This window comes from Spermophilus citellus (assembly GCF_964194105.1).
Source record: "Spermophilus citellus genome assembly, chromosome: 11".
Taxonomy (NCBI): Eukaryota; Metazoa; Chordata; class Mammalia; order Rodentia; family Sciuridae; genus Spermophilus; species Spermophilus citellus.
In genome coordinates, this window is record NC_138192.1 from 121704399 (window position 1) to 121723683 (window position 19285).

The window sequence follows — 19285 nt, forward strand, 5'->3', positions numbered from 1 at the left end:
GAGAACCCAATTAGAGGTACGTGTGAGCATTGACCAGTCAGAAAGATCCCTGGCTATAAACACCCAGGGAGGACGCTTGTTTCAGGGCATGTCGAGGATGAGCTCTAAATAATCCCCTGGCTCAGGTACAGAATGGGCGGTTTGGAAAGTTAAGTGAGCTGCATGGGCTCACTCAGCTGGCTAGGGATGGAGGAGGGACCGGAAGCCATGTCTCTCTGACTTGGCATCTTTTTGTCACCTTGCCAGGGGCTATCGGCTGGGCTCTCCATCTCTGCCTCAGTGAGCCTCAGTTACAGAGTGTGTCCTGAAGGAGGCTGGCTCGGTATTAAGATCAGTTTGGCTGGGGAACCTCTGAGCTGACCCGGACCCAGCTGGCAGGAAATCTTTGCTGTGCACACTGGCTCACGTCTGACACTCTTCCAGGGCTTCTGTATCAGGGTCTTGGCATTTGGGTCTCTGGGGTCCTTTGTCTTCTTGCATAAATTTGACTTCCACTGTCCATCTAGATCAGGGTGCGTGCTGATGCCTGCTCACTGTAGAGACTGCACCTCTTCCTTTGTTCCCTTATGGGATCCTCCTTGGGGCTCAGACTGCAGCCTGATTTTCCATCACAGTGAACCCAAACACATGCCCAGGGCTTCCAAAGTGCTCCCTTCCCAGGTCTCAGCCTTTCTCTAGCCGCTTATCCCTCAGCTGCTGAAGCTTTCCTTCATAGGCCTTTGTTCTTCTGCCCAGGGAACTCTAAGCATGCCCTTCCTTCCTCCCTCCCTCCCTCCCTCCCTTCCTTCCTTCCTTCCTTCCTTCCCTCCTCCCTTCTTTTTCTTTCCTTTTTTTCTTTTTCTTTCTTCTTTATTTTTTGGCTCCCATATTCCTCCTTTACTTCTTTTTCTCTTCCCTCTGATGTAGAGCTGTGTTAGGACACACCCAAAGAAGCAACTTTCACTTCATAATTAGGGCTTCCGCTCACCCCTGTCTCCTGGGCTGTGGGGAGTGTGCCTGTGGGCCATGGGTGCACTTCTCCCTCCATCAGCCCGTCAGTGATACCTACAAAACAACCCTCAATTAGGCCGAGTATGAGGCAGCTTCATTAGAGATTAAAAGGCAACCTTGCTCATCCCAAACTCCACCACACTTTCCCTCAATGTCACCTTTTCCAGGGGGAAAGGAAATACTGTGTTATCAGTAAAACCACTATCCCTTTCAGACTTTACCTGGATGCATCCTCCATTGCTTCAACAAAGGTCCATTGTACACAGTACTCTTTGGTCCAATATCCTGCGGCGCACATTATTACTGGGACAAATATTTGTAGTGCAAGCAGAACTTTGTTCTGAGTGTAAACCCAAAGTATGCTTAGAGCTCTGACAAATGAAAACACATTTTTTTTAGCTTCTCTTTGTTTGAAACACACTATATTGTGTGTGTGTGTGAGTGTGTGTACACATAAGTGTGTTTTCTGGGTTATGTACGATGGGTAAGCTTCAGGCATTTCTTGACAAATGCTTGTAATGAGAATTTACAGAAATGCTTGTAATGAGACTTTGCCTTTAGACAGTGACTCTAGAGAGCCTTCCCCTTCTTGAGACATATCCTTCCATGCCTCCGAAGGTCTCAGTATAAAGGCAAGGTCCTGGCTACTTTTCTTTTGCAACATAAATAAAATGACAGTGAAGACATGAGTCTCAGCTTATTGGAAAACTACCTACATGTTTCTTGAGACCATAGACAATCTTCAAACAGGAAGGCATGATGCTCACCAGCTAATACATCCACAGAGAGGCATGATTTACATTTTCATGTCTGAAAGTTGCTCTGGGGAAGGATTAATTTCCCACCTTTCCCCCACAGTCGTTGACTCTCCAAGATCAAGGCACATCTTGAAGTCAGTATAGACCCCGAACTGGAAGCCTGAGAAATGGCTTCAGGTCGCCCAAGAGCTGACATTCATTCATTTTTTTTTTTTAAACAGAGAGAGAGAGAATTTTATTTTTAATATTTATTTTTTAGTTCTCAGCGGACACAACATCTTTGTTGGTATGTGGTGCTGAGGATCGAACCGGGGCCGCACGCACTCCAGGCAAGTGCGCTACCAGTTGAGCCACATCCCCAGCCCTGACATTCATTCTTTTGTTCGCCACCTAACAAATATTTACAGAGTGCCGCGTCTGCACTAGATACTGTGCAGGGAGCGTGTCCAGGAGTAGAGGAATAGTTGGGCCCTGGCCTGAGGAGGTGTTCCTGGACTCCTGGGAGGGGGTGAGGCCCTGGGCATGGACAGGCAGTGGTGCGCATCTGCTGAGCTAGAAGAACAATGAAATCCAGTCGGCAGGCCCCAACGAGCTTCCCCTGGTGGACCCAGAAGAATCTAGCTTTTAAAAATCTGTTGTTCAAGTGTTGAAGACCTGGACCATTTTCTGGTCAGGGAAAATTTTTTTCTACACAATGAAGATTAAAACCAGGAGTCCCTATCCCTGACATTAAAGGGAAGACTGCTTAGGGTTCATGGTTTAGAGATTATTTTTAAGAAGGTTTAATCTTGTTGGGATGGATTTTTGTGACTGTTGCCAGGTCTGGGAACCCTTGGCAAATAAACGCAGATGACATTTGCTCAAAGTAATGCTACCTCAGGTAAATGTAAAGGGTCACCATCTTTCCCCCCAAACCCCTCTTCCCTGCAATGATCTTTCCTGCAGCTCATCTTCTTTGGCTCTGGGAGGCATAGACTCCCCATTCTGAACAGGGTACCATCTGCCTCAGCACAGAATTGTTCTAATGTTGCTTTTGAAAGGAATTATTTGGAAGTTCTAAAAGCCAGTGGTTCTTGTCCCCCTACCTTTAGCCCTAGTCATTCAGTGATCAATTCTCGGCCTCATACTTTATCACTGCCATTTATTTGCTTTAAAGTAATTATAATTCTTAAAGACAGGGTTTAACCTCAGCAAGAGGATGATTAATGACTTACTTTATAACTACAGTGGCTAAAACAAGTAAGCTTCCTTTTTTTCTGAGTGGCACATAGAAACATACAAAATTCCTCCTTTTCTTTTTCGGTATCCTGATTTTTGGACAATGTTTAAAGAGTAGAGTGGATTAGTATTTTGCTGGGTCCCACAAACGTCTTAGCCTATTCATCACAGACAACATTTAAATGCCTGTTGGTTGGTCTAAGCAATGACGCAGTAGTGTTGACAGATGACTCTGTGTGGCCTCCAACCTCTGCCTGCACCTCCTGGTCATGGGGAGCTTTGAGATAAACAGCAACACTGAAGGTGTAGGTGAGCCCCGGGTGCAGTTCACAGGACCAGAGACCCCCTTACGTTGACAGGTTAGCTCCTTTCAGAACCCAATGACTACTCGATGAGTAAATACTTGGTAGGTAGCCCCTTGGTTCGATAGTGGGAATATTTTACAGCTGGGGCCCAGTCCAAATCCCAATCCTAGGAGCCTACTTGTGAGTGGGATTTGGGTGTTGGGCAGGGTGGACCCATGGCCTAATGACAACTACTGAAATTCATTTTAGTTTCAAGAACTTACGAAAGGCTTTCTTGTTCAGGTGTAGCCAATATCTTAAAGGGACCCATTTTACCAAGTTCCATAAATGACAACTGTCCATAGAGCTTTGAGTCTAGTTTTTTCTTGAAATTGTTGGCAAATTGCTGTCACTAGAAAAATTATTTTCTGCCACATATTTCAAGATTTTCTATTTCCAAATTCAGATAATCTTCCGCCATGTCTTAAAGTGTGTAAGAACAAATTCATTAAAATGTTGCTTTGTTTTATCATCCAATATTGCAAATCCTATCACTATTTGGAAATCATATCACTATGTGAATGATTCAGTTCTCAACAGAAGGACATTTCTTGTAGGTCTCATAGGTTGTTACTTGCAGACAATTTTGTGATTAGTTTTCTGAAGGTTTTCACTGTATTAACCAAGAGCCCTTAGTTCTCGTAAATATTTTCTTGTTAAGCTGTAAAAATTTCTTTTAGAATCTCCTTTTCTAGAACCCTGGGAAGTTAATATTAGAATAAGTGCCTTAACCAAGATGAAATAATTGAAGTTACAGTTATTTTAAAAGTTATCTTTGAATTAACTCTATTTTCTTTCACCTAATAGGACAATGAGGTATTTCCAAAACAAGGTTAATTGTTTGGAATAGAAGTACTAAGGTTGTAATATATAGTAGGAAAATCAAGAAGCCTTGTTGCATTTTGAAAATATTAAAAAAAAAATACTCCCAAGGAAATCACTCAAAAAAAATTTTTTTTTTGTTTGATTGCTCTTATTTTGAGAATTGGCTACCTGCCAGTTGTCTTAGTTGTATATTAGAACGCAAGTGAATTGATTTATTGAAACCACTCTTTAGAAATAATGATAAGAAATCAAACATGCAGTATGCCAAGTGTAGCTATGTAATTTATTTCGTGCATGACTGGCCATTTTAAGGGAGAGAAATAGGAAGATAACTTTTGTATTAAGTCCAGGCCTATCAGAAACCCTGACTTCTTTCCCTAGCCTGTCTCTGTCTTACTGGATGTCTATAACAGGTCTAAATCTATCATTCGACCTCTCCTGCCAACACACTTCTGCCCAGCTATGCCCATGTCTAGAGTTTCCGTTCAGACCATGCTGACGCTGATCTGACGTGCCACTGCCAACCTGAAAGCAAGCTTTTCTCAGCAGTCTTAAAGTTCGCAGCAGTAGTCACACTTGCAATCATTACCAAGGACGGAAAAGAAGTCAATCCTGCACACACTTCTGGAAACATTTTTCTAAAGCATGGCTCAGAACTGCAAATTACTCCTAGAGATCATGTTGGAAGTTGTAAATATCTGCTGTTTGGGGCTACTGAGCTGTGGCCTAAGAGGAATGAGCTGCTTTAACATTTGAAGTTAGTGTTTGTGAAGACAGAGAATCCAACACATCTAGGAGACACGAATCTCCAGGACATAGAAAAAGGGCGCTGTGTTAACTGAGGTGGCTGCCCCTTGCTGGCATGTCCAGAGCAACGCCATGCCTCCCACCAGCTATTACACAGCTATCTGTCTCCATGGTGGAACTGGATTAAATTGATTGAAAATCAGATGTATTAATATTTTGAAATCTGTGAATTACAATTTTCTTTTGAGGGTGACAGGAAGCAGAATTTCTGCTTCTTCATCTCAGATGATTCTGCTCCTTGCCCTCATTTTCCTGGACATTCAGCTCCAGCCCTGTTTTGTATTTGATTTAGAGACAGGGTCTCTATTTGGAAATCATATCACTATATGAATGATTCAATTCTTAACAGAAGGATATTTCTTAGGTCTCTGAGTTGCTTAGTGCCTTGCTTTTGCTGAGGCTGGCTTTGAACTTGTGATCCTCCTGCCTTCAGCCTCCCGAGCCACTGGGATTATAGACATGCACCACCGCACCTGGCTGAGAATCCTGTTTTCTTTTGCCTTTTCCAGAAGACATGTTGCCAAACTTGTGGATTTTGCTAATCTGTTGCTAAAAAAAAAAAAAAAAAAAAGCAGCAAGACATCTCCATGTGTGTGAGTTTCATTGCGTGTTCCTTATTATGGTTGAGATTGATATCAATATTTACCGAAGACTCTTATGAGTTCCTTCTATGAATTGCATCATCATGGCTTTGTCAGATTGGTGGTTAGAGTCTGTCAACTATGATAATTTGATTTTCCATAGTATTTGACTTTTGCATCTTTTATATTTTCCATTCTTTCACTAACAAAATAAAGGTACAATATAGTAAATGTATAATGAAGTTATCTTTTTTTAAGCATAAATAATTATCTCCATAACACATATTTCAAAAGGAATGTAATTTGTTTATTCCTAATTGAATAAGGACTTATCTTTCATTAGTGATGACTCCTTTGGTTTGCAACATAACTGTCCTTATCACGAAAATGCAATTCACATGAAATGAAAACAAAACACCTATTTATAACCAGTTGAACTATGTAATTATATGTTAGATGCCTGCCACCAGTTTCATTTGGAATTTCTAAAAAAAAAAAAAAGGCTATTGAATATCCTGAAAAAAAAATAATAAGGGTAACAAAACCTCTGCTCCACTAGATATTCTCCCTCTTTCATTAGACTTTTTATCAAGTGAGTTTGTTCTTTTGAAATTAAGATTTCTACATGAGTTCTGATTGATTTAAGCTTACTGTTCTGTAATTTTGAGACTTGTTCACAAGCCAAAGTGTGTGTGCCTCCCTTGGCAGCAAGCTGTGTGAGAGAGGTAAACACTTTTCCTCTCAAAGAACACTATTAAGCATTGAGATGGAATTTGCATATCTGCCTCAGATAATCTGGGGTGTCAAAGCAGGACAGCACAAACTTTCCTTGAGTGGATCAGCCCACATCTCCTGAGAGAAACAATGATGAAGACAGGGCTGGCGGCCAGACCCTTAGAGCTCTGACTCAGACACTCCCCGTGCAAACCAGAAGCAAACCGATCTTGACTGACAGGCTCTCCTGATGCTTCCTGGGGCCTGGCAGGAGACAGGGGCACTCTGGAGAACAGGCATCAGGGCTTGGACCAGTGGTCAATTGCTATGGGGTTGGGAGTGAGAGGGCAGAAGAGTTCTTTCTTTAGAGTGTCAGGGTGTTGGCTAGAAAAAAAAAAATCTAAGACAGTTCCCCAGCATCCCTTGCAGGAAGGAGCGTAAACTATTGGTGGGACTCTGTAGCATAAGCTAAATTTTCTGAGAGGCCCCATCTTTACTGTTAGTCAACAACAATGACAGCAACAATAATACAGTAGATTCTAGTTATTCATGACAGTTATGTTGCACGAGGTTGTCATAAACACTGACTTAGGAAATACTGAACTGTTGCTTTGAGGGATAAAACATGGCTAGGTTCCTGCAGGCCTCTGGGCACACATCTTCCACTGATCGATACATAACCTTGTTTTGTGTGTGGACTCACAGCCAACAGCACTGCAAGTCACATCTGAATGAAGTGTATCTAACACATGATTTTCTCTGCGTGGACATCACCTCCTGCTTGTGCTCAGGAACAGTAATGGCACTTCTGTGCTATACTGGGATAGGGGTGGGGGGGCATTTTGAACAGTGAGATCACCCATAAAAGCACAAAGATGCAAACCAAATAAAAACAAAAAACTGCCCTCAAAAGAGAAGCTTGTCTCCAGTTTAAGAGTTGAGAGAAGGCAGCTCATTTATCCTCAGTCGGGAACGTGCACGACAGGGGAGGCGGTGTGCTCGAATTTCTTTACTGCTATGTGCAGATCCAGGAAGGCCCCAGAAAGCACAGGGAATATGTAATGATTTAGGGACTGCAATACGTTTTTGCTAGCAGACAAAACTACAGGTATAAAATATGCAAATGATGAGGAGCCACTGAATTGTAATTGAGAAGAAGAAAGTTTCTCCACATTTTTGAGCATCCTGCACTGGTAGCAGAAGCAGGGGAGCAGGTATGGTGCCCACAGAGAAGAGCTGCTAGAAATGTCCCTTGGTGGCCACCATGAGACCAGCTAGAGCTCTGATATGAATTTGGTGTGGGCCTCTGGACATGTTATTGAATTTCATCAGTTTCCTCATTAGTAATACTGACATAATAATTCCTGATCCACGTACTTCAAAGGGATATTTTGAAGCTAAAATGTAGAAAACCTGAGAGACTACATACATTAGAGAATTAAGTTTTTTTTTTTTTTAAATCTAAGAATCAATGGTCATTTCTATATGGGTATATGGTAGAAGTAGTTTTTATTTTCTCCTTTGTATCTCTGAATTTTGTTTGCAATGATCTCTATTTAATATATATATATATATATATATAAATGTTTACAATCAGAAAAAAATATTTTAAAGGCAAAATTCATGTGCCATCTCTTTGGAAAAAAAAAAAAAACCTAAAATGTTAAAGATTACAAGGTGTCACTTTCCTGAGATAGATCCACACAAGCAGAGGGTTAGTAAACTGAAGTGAAATTCCAACCTGCTCTGTCATGTGCGGAAGGACAAGTCCCACCTGGTTTGCTTAGTTAATCTTGTTGTCAGAGCCTTGGGCTGGGGACTTCATCCACTGAGCAGCCACTCTGCTCTGAGCAGCCTCTGTCTGCCTGCAGCTGCCAGCACCGCCCTGACTTCATTTGTACTGGAAGAAAAACAAAGGGGAGCAGGACCGTCCCTCCCCCTTCCTAACAGCAGCCAGTGCTAACAGAGCATTGAGTCAGGGGGAGGAGGGCGGTCAGAGGGTGGGATCTAGGCTGTGTATGCTGCAGCTTTTCACAAGGAGGAGCCCCCAGTGTTCTGCCTTGGTTCAGTAATGCAGGTTATACACTGAAGCTCACGTGGGTTTCTTGGTTCCAGGAACTAAAATTGACCCAGTGTTTAGAAGGGCATGTCCACTGACTGGGCTCCTTTGAACAAAACGCAGGTTTATCTGATTCGGAAGGGCACTGCCTTCCACAAACAGTCTTCACTAGCCCTCAAATTTCTCCTTGTCATTTCAATTGGACATGCGATTCCTTTTCATTTTCTAATCTAAACTGTCCTGTGGTGTGACTCAGGGCAGCTCAACAGCTGTGATGTTTTATGGTAGAGAGAGTTAGTTCTCCACGCTGGGTAATGTGATCCTAAAATAGATCAGAGTGAAGCCTAAAGCCCTTCAAGCTCTCCTCCCTGGCTCACATAAAACATAAACCTGGTTAATGTATTTTAATAGTGTTAAACAATTAGGTCCCTTGCAAAAGTCAACAAAAAGCACCACTTGTGTAATGATTTTACATCATTTTTAGGTATTTCAGAGAAAAAGCCTTGTAGAGTTAATAAGGAATGACCTGCATGGTTATTATTTAACAAGAAGAAATACAAGGTAATTAATGCTTACTGGCGTTAACATGTTTTAACATTAATTCTGTTTACCCAACTGATTTATTGTGTAAATTGGATTTCAAACATTAGCTAAATATGTTCTACCCAGATTTTCACAGAAAATAACTGAAAAGACTGCAGCTTCACAGTGATGTATCAAAAGCAAGCAATATAGCAAATTTCAGGATTTTCCATTCAGTATGGCTCTGAACTTAAAACTGATCATGGAAATAAAGTCTATTTTGCTGGGCAGAGTGGTGCACGCACATAATCCCTGCAACTGAGGAGGCTGAGGCAGGAGGATCACAAGTTCCAGGCCAGTCCCAGCAATTTAGCAAGACCCTGTCTCAAAATAAAAAATAAAAAGGCCTGGGGATGTAGCTCAGTGGCAAAGCACCCCTGGGCTCAACCAAAATAAAATAAATAAACTCCATTAAAAAGGAGATGATAGGCAGATCTTGGGGAATTTCAGTCTAGATAGAATTTTTTAACTCCAGACATATTAGATAGAGTAAGTTAGACAAGACATGCTCTTAGAACTATACAAATGGTTAAGATTTTGGTTGAGCTCTTTGTAATTCTGTATCATGGCTCAACTATGGGAATATTACTTTACATAATTCTCTTTTGGAAAAAAACACGTTTTGTGCTCTATTAGAGTATCACTAAAAGTGTTTACATGAGTTGGTCATGATTCAAAAGTTGGAAATGTAGTGATGACATTTTTAATAATATCCTTGGAAGGAAACTGAGTCAGGAACATGGCCAAATTGATGATGATCCCTGGCAGAAATCAGTTCATTTTGACCTCTACATGAAGTCATAAGCAAAGCCCTACTTGAAACTACGTAGTACAATCAAGGTACATTTTAAGCGCCTAAGAAGAACCTTGAAGTTGGACTCTCAGCTTCTGGAATTCCATGGATAAGGGAGAAAAAAGGAGAGATTAAAAAAATGAAAATAAAATGAAATAAACCACGGGCCATGGAACAAAGACTTGGTTTTGTGGAACATTCAAATTAATATACAGGCAAAGCATCTTTGCTGACATGTATGAACCATGCTTTTCCTTAAACACATTAGACATAAAGAGACGTCAAAGAAGAAAAAAGGAAGTAGAATCTTGGGTTGGCCCCGCTCAGAGGGAGCACCCTCCCGGCCAAATCACCTCACTGTCTCTTACCATTTTCCAGTTGCAGACCCTACAGGGAGCCCAGTTTATTGCCCAGCTGAGTTCTTTCCTCCAGGCCTCACTCCTCTTGCAATAAAACACACTAAAGGACCAGGAATGTCGAGAACACCTCTGTAACTGGGAGAAGAGAAGTTATTCTTCCTGTGGCTCAGCCCAAAGCACCTGAAATACATTTATTTTTTTTTTGGTGGCAGGGATCGAACCCAGGGGTGCTTAACCCCTGAGCCACATCCCCAGCCCTTTTTATGATTTATTTTGAGACAGGGTCTCGCTAAATTATTTAGGGACTCGCTAAGTTGCAGAGGCTGGCCTTGAAGTTGCAATCCTCCTGCATCAGCCTCCTGGGTTATTGGGATTACAAGTGTGAGCCACCATGCCTGGCCCCACATTTTTTTTCATAAACCTCAGGCTGCCTCTTCGTTTCCCCTTCTTACTCCTAAGTGTCTATCATTAGTTACAAAGATTCTGTACCCAATTAAAAATGAAATGGGCAGGTGTAGTGTGCATACTTGTAATCCCAGCCATTTTGGAAACTGAGGCAGTAGGATGACAAGTTCAAGGCCAGCCTCAGCGATTTAGTGAGACCCTGTCTCAAAGTAAAAAATAAAAAGTGCTATGGTCCATATCAAAATGGAATATTACTCAGCCACAAAGAAGAATGAAATATGGCATTTGCTGGTAAATGGATGAAACTGGAGACTATCATTCTAAGTGAAATAAGCCAATCCCCCAAACATAAAGGCTGAATGTTCTCTCTGATAAGTGGATCTGACTCACAATGCGGCAGGCTGTGTGTGGGTGGGAGGGTGGGTTTTACCAGGTTGGACAGAGTGGAGTTGGGGGAAGGAAGAGGGCATGGGAATGGGAAAGGCAGTAGAAGGAATTGGACCTAACTTCCTTGTGCTCATATGGGAACATGCAACCAATGTAACTCCATACTGTGTACAACCACAAAAATGGGGAGTTATACTCCATGTGTGTATGATATGTCAAAATACATTCTACTGTCATATATAGCTTAAAAGAACAAATAAAAAGAAAGAAAGAAATTTAATTGAGTATAAAAAAATAAAAAGTAAAAAGTGTCAGGACTATAGCTCCGTGTGACGGTGTCCCAGGGTTCAATCCCCAGTACAAAACAAAACAACCAAAACCAAAACAAAATCAGAAATTGACCTGAATAAATAAACACACTAGGATACACCCAGACAATCAAATATTATTTAATTCCAAAAAGAAAGGAGCTGTCCAGTCGTGGAGGAAACTTCAATGCATGCTACTAAGTGAAAGAAGGGAATCTGAAGAGGTTATATATGCACATGATTTCACATACGTGACGTCTGTAGAAAGCAAAACTAAGCAGACAGTGCAAAGCTCAGAGCTTCCAGGGTCTAGAGGAAGGGAGAGATGATCTGCAGAGCACAGAGGATTTTCAGGGTTCCGAGATTCTATAATCGTGGATACATCTGTCTAACTCACAGGAAACATCTGTCTAACTCACCAGGAGTGAACTCTAATGTAAACCATGGACTTTGGGTGACAGTGAATTAAAGTAAATGTACTTCTATGGTGAGGGTTATAGACAGTGGAGGGGGATGTGGAGGAGGGTGTCAGTGGGCATATGGAGAATCTGTACCTGCCTTTCAATTTTACTGTGGACCTAAAACTACTCTGAAAAGTAAAATCTTTTTTAAAAGGAATAAGAAGAGAAATTTTAAAAATGAAATAAACTTGAGGATATAATATAAGGAAAAGTTAGAAACAGCACCTGTAAAATCCATACTAAAGAAGAATAAATTAGCTTTTAAAATCTATCCTAATAAACCTGCAGTATTATCAAAACTAAAGTTTTTAGGGTATGTAAATGTTAATCTAATAAATTAATGCAAGACTTGAATGTCCCAAATATTAATTTGCAGAAGAACATATGCCTATAAGAATGAAAGAAAAATTGAGGAGTCTTGGATTTTTGTCTCTAATTTGTTGTATGACATTGGGCATATGCCATGATACTTTCATTGCAGCTTGTCAGTCCATAATAAGGATAATAAAATTCCCCATGGAAGTGACTTCAAAGAATGTTCTCACGATTAATGAGTTGATGATGCTAACATATCCGAGATGAAAGGCAGTGTTTAAAAACAGAATATTATTGTTCTCATAATTACCGTTATTACTCATACACAAGGGAAAGACTCGAGGGCTGGCCACATGTCATGTACCAGTCTGTTTTGCATTGCTATAATGAAACAACTGAGGCAGCCTAACTTTATAAAGAAAAGAGGTTTCATTTAGCTCACAGTTTTGGAAACTGAAAGTCTGAAGAACATGGTAGAGGCTCTGGCAAGGGTTTCCTATGGCTATGTCACTTCATGGTAGATGGCAATGGTGGAAGGAAGAGATCACATCAAGAAATTAGGAAACTGAAGGGAAACTGAGGAGCTACAGACCATTCTGAAGACATGTCCTCAATGGACCTACAGGCCAGTACTCCCTGGGACCAAGTTTCCAATGCAGGGCTTTGGGGGACAAATATCATTCAAATCATAGTAGTTGGTCATAGCTAAAGACCACCCCCCCAAAATGAGCACATTTATGAATTGTGATTTCACTGGTGTTTTAGTGAGTCATTGGTATACTGAAATGTTTTCAGAAACTCATTTTCTCATGGGAGATATGGAATGTTCCAGAAGCCAATATAGTACTGTGACTGATTGAAGACTCTGACTATGCTAACTTTTGATCATTGATCCCATAGTACTGAGGACCCATTCGTTACCATGGAGAATGCAAAGATTCAATTGAGTGGATCTCAATTTCTATGTCTGTAAATTTCAGGTGCCGGATCAGATGATCTCTGAGCTTTTTATGAGCTCTGAGGGTTTACAATTGTATCACTTCAGAATCCTTGAAAGCCAATTTGCAGCTGATGAAAAACAGAAGAAGTCCAGAGGCAACAACCATCATCAGTTGGAGAAGGTGGGTTACAGAACTGTCAAGGATGGTGCACAGGGTTAGGGTTAGGGTTAGTCCTTGCCTTAAACCTGTCCACCATCCTTGACAGTTTTATAACCAACCTTCGTTTGCTGTGGTTCTTGTTCTGGTACTGTATGCCGGCAGGTTTCCTCATCTAAACTGGAGCTCAAACAGAGCTCACTGACCTGGAGCGGATTCCCTGAAGTGTTTAGGACAGTGGCAGAGCACAGGGAATGCTCCATCCTCGTCAGATATGACCAAGCTCTGGGAGGATCTCCACAGGACCAAGTCACTCACTCTGGTCCCATGTGACATTCATTAAGCACCCACGGTGCCTGGCAGCCTGTACATGTTCTTGCCCAAGAGATGGTGCTTTTGTTTTTGAAAGAAAAGTTTGGATTTATTAATTCAAATGATTGTCCTCAGCATTAGTAGCTGCAGTGGGGGAAGTGACCATTAGACAGTGTGGTGGAAATTTTCTTTTTAGGTTGACCCAAACCCAATCTTCCCCTCCCGTGATTTGGGGAATTTCATATTGTATTCTCTTATAGCAGAAGGGGTGCCCCATGTCCCTGAACCTTCAGATCCCCTCTTCCCTGCCTCCCGCTAGCCACTACTCGGGACACGAGCTCAGCTGCACTGGCTGGTGGCTCCCACCAGGGGTTTGTGACTCTCTAGTAATGAGGCAGAGATGAACTGGCAGAGTTCATTGGCAGCCAGGGGAGGTGGGCAGCAGCACTGTTCTTTCCAGATTGTTGTGTTCGACTTCATGGCCCCCTGGAGCTGCCCAGGTTTCTGGACTGTTTTCAAGTCTGATTCTCAGTTGTGAGCCCCTGCTCTCCTCCGATAAATTCCCTATTCACATTAAAAGGAAGAAAGAAAAAAAATATCCTGTTGGGTCTTCTGCCATCTTACTTTTTCTCTTTAACATCATTTTTTCTCCCTTTGAAGTTTTAAAAAATTTTAATTTATTGAAAACTTTCTAATTGACCCACAGTATTTTTACATATTTACAGGGTATAGTATGATAATTCAGTAAATGTATACAAAGTATAGTATACATCTTCTCAAATATGTATCATTTCTATATATTGGGAGCATCAATATTGGTTCCTTATTACAAATCTTCACCCATGAAATATGTCCACCCCCAATGGGTGACACGTGAGTATGATTGCGAGTATGAATGTTACATGTGAGTATGATTGTTACTTTTGCAATATCATTAATTTCCTTAGGTTTTTAAAATGATTTTGTGATCCTATAGGAGAATATTTTATTCTCAGGAGATGCATGTTAAAATATTTAGATTAAATGTCACCATACCTGACACTGAGTTTCAAGTCATTTAGCTAAATCCCTGTGTCTGTTTATTTAGGTGTGTGTAGGTATGTGCATAGGGGCACATATACACCTGTGTATCCAGACCTCCACCCACCTCTCTGGCAAGCTGCCAAGGCGTTAGTTAACATTGATGACTGCAGGTGGAGGATATATGAATATTCACTGCACGGTTCTTTCACTATTTCTATAAATTTCAAAATAAAAAGTTGGTGGGGGGGGGGAATAAAATACAGTGTATCATGAATCGAGAAAAGTTGTTTTTTGAGAAAAAGCTGTATAACCTAAGTTTCCCCAGATCTCAGCAACTTGAGAATGGCAGCATGTTGCCTGTTATATCCCACCACACCTAGCCTGGAATTGGTGTTTAGTGAGTAAATAAATGAGTGGACATTTCAACGTCTCTTTAGCCCATTTGGTCCCACTCAACACCAACTCTCTGCAAAGTCCGCCCCCACCCTCCACCACCACACACACACCCACCTAGTCTGAATGGCTTTAACATGGGCTCATACCAGAATCTAGGCCTCAGACCACAGGCTTGATCCTGGGCAAATTCCCAAGCTCTCCCAATGGTGCCGCTACTCCTCACACATCTTTCTATTCCGTTACACTGTGTATACGGCTCCTTGAATCCATTGTTTCTCATGGGCTGCTGCCTTGGGACTGCTCCCAACATGGAGTTTTATTTTCCTCTGGTTAATAATCCATTGTGCTGACCCTGAGAGATGTCTATGAGTAGTTCTTCAACTTTTCTGGTTCTTCGAGGATTGTCATGTATTGTCTATATTAATTTATTGCTGATATGGGTCAGTTTTAAATTTTGCCTCAGCTCTGAAAGTCCAAATTATGGCATCAAGTGTAAATTTCCTGACCCCATCTTTTAATTTATCTCTGAGGTCGAATAATAACCTTTCATCCGTTAAATCACTACCTTTTCCAAAGTGGGGAAGTAGTTTTTCCATTATCAGTCCTCTTCATTTGTCAAAGCAATTTAAGTTTTTTTGCTTAGAAAAAGTAAAAGGGAGAGGTACCAAATATGTGGAATTATACTCCTCTTGTAAAATTACTTGTATTATTAATGACTAAGCTGGGTCATTACTAATTCCTTATAATATCTCCCTAGTTTTTACTAGGTAATTGTATTGCCAAGTGAAGTAGTAAATTTCAAATTTAATACATTGGCTTTATCTATCTAATTGGGCTTCATGATCCATATCATATCAGGGCAGGTACATAAATGGTCTTTACCGCACTTGCCTTCTGTCCTCTAGTAGCAAGACACACAGACAGATGTCAATTAAAAACGGTCAAAAGCCTCTCCCCAAGTGATTTTCTTTCCTTGGAATGGGGCTTGTTGCCTTAATCTCTATTTCTGCAAAATCTCTTTGCTTATTAGGTTAGTTGTACAAATCACAATCCCTCCCCTATTCAAGTGCAAATGTGAAAAAACCCTTGTAGGTTGGTTACTGAAGAAAAGACTGAGCCTCTACTCAAATAAATGCTGACTTAGAATCAGACAAAAACTATGTATTAATATGTATTACGAGACGTTTCCCTTCAGTGGATCAATGAGAGTAATTGTCAATTGAGCGCTGCCCACAGCTCGGCGCAGAACTTGCTCCATCACAAAGCCAGTCAAAAGCGGGTTTCAATAGGCCTAATGTCAAGAGATAGGAGGAAACAAGGAGCCTGGAGAGACGTCAAGGAACCTCCGCAGAGCCCACATGGGAGTCGTTACAGGGTGCACTTAGGAGCACTTGACGTCATTTGTTCTGGCATCTTAGACAAAGTGGGTCCTGCTTCTTTCTGCAGCCTTATGTAACACTTTTTCAGATTGAACGAGGTTCTTAACCTCATTCCCTTCTAGCTAAGGCTGTGACTCATTTTATACATGTAAGTACCTTGCTCCCCACCCCCATCAGTGGAGAAAAGGGGAGGAAGGGAGACCAAGGGTCCTCAGGAGGAGCTTGAGGAACAAGATAAAAGGATGGTGAAGAAACACAGGCTTCTTTCTGCACACTTTATTTTCTGGAACCCAATCTCCCTCTGCTGGGAATATGTCTCCATCCTATCTTACATAAAAGTCACCTCCTCCAGGCAGCCTGCGTGGGTCATTTAATCTAAATTTATTCTTAACTTGCTGTTCTTATCCTTTCAAGAGTCATGTGGCTTATTTCTGACTGGATCTTAATTGTGGTCATAAAGACACTGTCTTTGCTTTGCTCACAAGTGGTTTCTTGGCTAAGAAATCACACAATTGTGTGCAGGGATATGTGTGTGTGTGTGTGTGTGTGTGTATGTATGTGTGTGTTAAACATTGGCTGGATCAATAAAGCGCATCTCTTCCTTGTCATCTAAACAGAAGTTCTAATTGGGTCCCTGGGACCTGAGTCTTAGTTGTTGAGGAAATGGAAGTTGTCTTTTTGCTAGCAAAATCCTTTTCTTTTAAAATCTTGCCTCTACTTTGTCTTTTTACAAATTCTCAAATTTGGCTCAAAAAGCTCTAAGTATTACTTCAGTATTTTGCTAAAGGATTTGTATCATTTTATTATCTCTCTAGATATCTTCCTTAGCCAACATTATTATTCTCTGTAAGAAATATTAAGAACTCAGTTATAAAGCCCCTTTATAACTCAGTTATAAAGCCCCTTGGATAATTGGTTATAACTTTTATAAATTGGATATGAAATATCATTGATGTTAAGTAAGCTCGGTTATATTACTGTCACCTCAGGAAGTCATCTCTATGAAATTAAATTTGTGACTTAATCCTATTAAGAAAAATGGCATTTTGACTACTACCAGTAATCAGAAAAGAATGTCTTAAATGATAACAGAAAAGCCCAAATAGCATTCAAAATAGAATTTGAAACCTGGGTCAACTAATGTGATCACGAAAGGCAACCAACATTTTTACAAAATATTTAAAATGGAGAGAAAATAATAGCTGTTTGAAGTAACTTTACCTGAGTTATTAAATGTAATTATTTAATAAGTATCTTTAAAATTTAATAAATTACTCCTTCTAGGAAATATTACCAATATAACAACATAAATAATAGCAGATTTATAAGATCAATTGGAGAACTGATTAAAACTATCAAATAAACTACATTCTAAATTAATAATTACACTGACATATAAATCATTTACATTGTTTCTTTATTAATAGATTACATTAATGATCTTTGATTTGTCCTTTTGACATAATGTTTCCTCATTGTGATTAAACCATGATTTTTTTTTAAATGCATATATAATCTTATACTGCAGGGATACATTTCTGGAAGTTTTACTCAAGGAGAATTCCTAAGTAAGTATATAAGAGAAGTTAAATAAGTTAATCAAAAGAAGTAAAATGTGAGCTGTTTTTATTTTTAAAGCTTATTTTACCTGATAAAATTTCAAAATTCTGATCTTTAAAGTATTGAAATATTAAGGAGAAATATTAAGACATAAGTAATAAAATAAAGAAAGAATATTTCAGGCCTTTTTCAGAATTAAAAAGAAACAGATTTAAGATACATTCAATTGGACCATGTATATGTAGTTAAAGGTTATCTGTGTCCCACTGTAGTTTGGCCAAGAATATAGAAGGGAAAGGGTATTGAAGTGCACACACCCGTTTAGACACTTGTAGGTCTAGCATAATGGCAGTTGTAGAATACCCAGCATCTGCTGAAATCCTGAGATGATGTTATTTTAAATAATATGACTTGCTCTATCATGTTCATCATTTAAATAAGGTCATACCTCCCTAGAATATCAAGTTAATCCCTGGGGCCCTACTTACTTAGGTGTACAGGAGATCTGCTTCCTCTATTAAATGCCTCTCCCAAGAACACCAAGGGGTCACACAGTCCAAACCCATTTAGAAGCAGGCCAGTCCTGCTTCTAAACATGCTGCTGAGAGAACCCAGAGAATCTGATTCGCCTCCCTGCTGCCATTGTGAATGCCCCTGGTTTTCGCCCTACTCAGCCACAGTTCCCCAAAGCACAGCTCCTTGTCAGAGTGTCTTACACTCCTTTAGAATCAGCTCTCAATAATCTAGACCCCAATACTGGGCCTGGGAGGATCTATCTGCCGTTTTCCCCCTTGGCTAGATTCCTTGTGCAGATCATTTCAGTTCCATAAAGAGAATCAAAACCCCCAAAGAATAGGAAATGTGACTCTCTACGTTTTCCCAGAAGCTCCCAGTACCTTGGACAAAGTTGCCCACAGTATCCCCAAAACACACCACTCCAGCATACCCCAGATTATGGGGAAGAGCATGCTTTGGTTAAACCCAAAACAAAACAATACAACAACCAAAAATAAAAATAAAAAAGAAGCACTTCTTTCCTAAGCCAAGGAAACATGCTTCACATTTATTTACTGCCGCCATCTGGGCTGAGATGTGTCCAACATTATTTAAGTGACAATCTTTCTAGGTGAATTTAAATTCAGGGGCTGGGGATGTGGCTCAAGCGGTAGCGCGCTCTCCTGGCATGCGTGCGGCCCAGGTTCGATCCTCAGCACCACATACCAACAAAGATGTTGTGTCCGCCGAGAACTGAAAAATAAATATTAAAAATTCTCTCTCTCTCTCCTCTCTCACTCTCTCTTTAAAAAAAATAAATAAAAAATAAATTCAGCACTAAGTGGTAAAATAATATTAAAAGTACAATAGAACTCCAACCCTATTTATTTACCAATCCTTTCTTGCATTAACCTTATTTCCTTCCAGTGGTGTGGGTAAATTATCCATATTTCTGGATGAATAACCTTTTAAAAATTATTTTTATTTATTAGTACATCATAATTATACACAATAGTGGGATTCATTATGACATCATATGAACTCATATGCACATAACAATTTGCTCAATCTCATTCCCCAGTTCCTTCCCTCCTCCCTCCCCCATTTTCTGGCTCTA